At 38.3% G+C, this 3,152-nt stretch overlaps 1 long non-coding RNA gene across 1 annotated transcript; it reads right to left on the bottom strand.

Moving 5' to 3' along the window:
- Positions 1–965: 965 nt before the first annotated feature.
- On the bottom strand, positions 966–2,314 carry LOC118494806. Its single transcript, XR_004897001.1, has 3 exons — positions 2,201–2,314; positions 1,844–1,877; positions 966–1,003 (listed from the first exon to the last, which is right to left on the bottom strand). It is a non-coding gene; the product is annotated as an uncharacterized LOC118494806 (long non-coding RNA).
- Positions 2,315–3,152: the final 838 nt, after the last annotated feature.

The raw sequence follows: 3,152 nt of genomic DNA on the forward strand, positions 1-3,152 counted from the left end.
CTTCCAAAGCACAAATAAGCACACCCACTCCTCGGTGGGAAGGTGAAGCACAGTCGGATTATGACTGAATGCAAAGCTTCATCCTGTCTGTTTCTGTGTCCGTAAAATCTGTCGATAATGGCGCTTAGGGGAAAAGAGGCGGTTTGGAAATAAGAACCGCACGCTGTCATTGGCCGGGGGTTACACACCCACGTGGGGCCCAAAGGCTCTTTGACCCCGCCCAGAAACAAAAAAAAATAATAATACAAAGAAAAGAAAAGAGAGAATCCAGGTTCTCTGCAGATACAGACACCACCACACACATCTGGTGGGTCATAAATGAGGATTGAGATTATTACCATTACTGTTTTTTGAGTAACATATTATATGTCTAAATACAAAAGCTACTTTCTCTCAGGCTGGGGTATCCATAGCGCCTTTAAAACTAAAAATGTTAGGGACTACATTAAATCTGTTTTTTTGTTTCATCAATCCATTATAATTCTGAATTAATTGGTTCAATTACTTCTTTATTCATACTCACACAATTCAAACTTTCTACCTTTTTTGCCATTATATATGCATATTATACCCAAAGAGTCACAGATAACTAGGGCTGCAACTAATGACTATTTTCATAGTCGATTAATCTGTAGATTATTTTCTGAATGAATGGATTAGTTGTTTGGTTTATAAAATGTCAGAAAATGTGGGTTAGGGTTAGGGTTAGTTGAAAAATGAGTGTTTTCCAAAGCCCAAGACAACGTCCACAAATGTCTCGTTATGTCCACAACTCAAAGATATTCAGTTTACTGTCACAGAGGAGAGAAGAAACTAGAACAATATTCACATTTTACAAACTGGAATCAGAGAAGTTTTACTCAGGCAAAGAGCAAAAGTTTTTGTGGACTTACTCTTTCTTGATGACGTCTATGATCCTTGCAATCCATTCCTGTTCCTTAGCAGCCAAACTGTCAGACAGCAAGAAGGCCAGAACCACAACCATCCAGCACAGACCAGCCATCTGCACACAGATCAGGTTAAATAACAGAGTGCATTTAACACATGGAATTCTCACAAAAACAGATAATAAACAATATGAAGAACTAAACCAGGGGTGGCGAACCTGTGGCTCTTGAGCCGTATGCGGCTCTTTGCCTGCTCCTGTGAGGCTCTTACTGTGTGGCTGGGGGCTGTGTCATTGGTTGATTGTTTTTAACTTTTCTGAAACATACAGTATTTCAGATAAGTAAAAAAAAAAACACATTTGAATGCATCTGCCAATACTACCAATACATTTGCCAATTATTTTAAAATGGAAAATATTGCAGCAGAGTTTTGAGGACAGATTCTGCAACCTGAGGAAAAACAGCGGCCACAGATCACCTTCCTCGTTAACCCTTTCACTGCTGAATCCGATTGTTTGAAAGCCCCTTTAGTGACAAATGAGTGAGAGAGTTGCTTCGAGTGGCCACAACCGAGTTCAAGCAAGACCTGAAAAGGATTTTGGATAACAAAGACTGTCAGGTTTCGCTCAAAAAACTATGAAAACTGCTATGTATTATGACTGTCATTAGATCTGGAAGACACTGTTGCAGTGTGGACGTGCATGTTTTGTGTGGCTTTTTGCTATGGTGCGTTTTTTTTTTGTTTTTTTTTTGTGGCTCTTTATACCTAACTGGTTGGCCACCCCTGAACTAAACCAACAAACTTAAAATGTAGATTCTAAAGAAATAGCTTTACTCTGGCAGATGAGTCAGCTGCAGCTGTTGACTGTTCGTAGCCTAGTTAACGCAATGTTGGATAACATTTCAAATATTTTTCACAAGGCAGAGTCTCCTGAGATGATCATTAAATAACTCACCTTGGCGTCTGTTGCCAGCAGGATCTTCTGGCCCCTACAGAAAGGGACACAAATATGCATTAATATTTGTATTTCTAGAAATGTTTGCAAATCCGTTAACAGGCTTTTTAGAAATCCTGCTAAATAACTAACAAACAGAACCTCTCCACAGTAGTTAGACAAAACAAAATCACATGTACTCATGTCCATTTTAGAGTAACTTTAGGTGTATGACTATCAGCTAAAAATATTTTAAAGATGTAACCTTTGCTTTAGGAAAATGGTGATTTTATACAGACTAAATTATTAATCATAAAAATCATCAGCACATTAATCATTAATGAACTAATTGGTTGCAGTTTATCTTATTTCATGTACCTGCTTTGGTTGAGAAAGATGTCTGACAGATGCTCTGAAGACGGTTTTCTTCTCAGTGTTTGAAGGGAAGGTGCTGCTGCAGTGATCGGTCAGAGGAAAGGCACATTGTATTTATAGGGGAAATGGCCAAACCCCTTATCCCTCTTCATACCCTTATTTGAACATGTCTTTCAAAAGGTAAAAAGAGGAAGAATAAAAAAGTGCAACAGTGTTGTCTCAGCATGATTTGACAAATTATAAAGAGGATAAAGTAATGCATCATACCCTAAATGATAACCAGCTTAAAAATTAAAGTTAAAGTAGAATGCATGAAAAAAAAGTTTACTTTATGAATCCCTCATTGGGGAAATTTAATGTTACACTATGATGTTATTATTCAATCATTACACACACATAGACCTGAAATACACACACAAAAACAAAATGCAGCAAATAACGCCTTTCCAGGAAAGCTTCTCCACAGTGCTGGGGAGGTAGGTCTGGCAATGTGAGACTAAGGATCTATTTGACGTCAATGTTACATCAAAATGACGTAGATCCGCCAGGATTTTAAGTGCGCAATCTTTTCCTTGACTCTTTTCTTACCTGGCCACCTTTTCCACGTTTTCACCCTCCCCTACGGGCAACCTTGCCACCTTTTCCACGTTTGCCGCCTCCTCTAGGCTTAACCATGTCACATTTTCCACGTTTTCCCCCTCACCTACCCCCAACCTTGCCACCTTTTCCACCTTTTCCAAAAAAGATGACCAGTGACCAGTCAGTGTGTTTAGGCAGTAGCGTGTGTGTTGCGTATGGTGTAGAGGGGTTTAGAGCATGCAGATCTTAATTACAGTAATATATTTTGTAACTTAATCACTAGCTATTATATTACACCCATCTTGAATGTCATCGTTTATAAGGCTTACAAAATATAATAATTTAATAAGAATTTGTAATTTTGTTATTTATTTTT

The sequence above is a fragment of the Sander lucioperca genome, chromosome 4 (assembly GCF_008315115.2).
Source record: "Sander lucioperca isolate FBNREF2018 chromosome 4, SLUC_FBN_1.2, whole genome shotgun sequence".
NCBI classification, from domain to species: Eukaryota; Metazoa; Chordata; class Actinopteri; order Perciformes; family Percidae; genus Sander; species Sander lucioperca.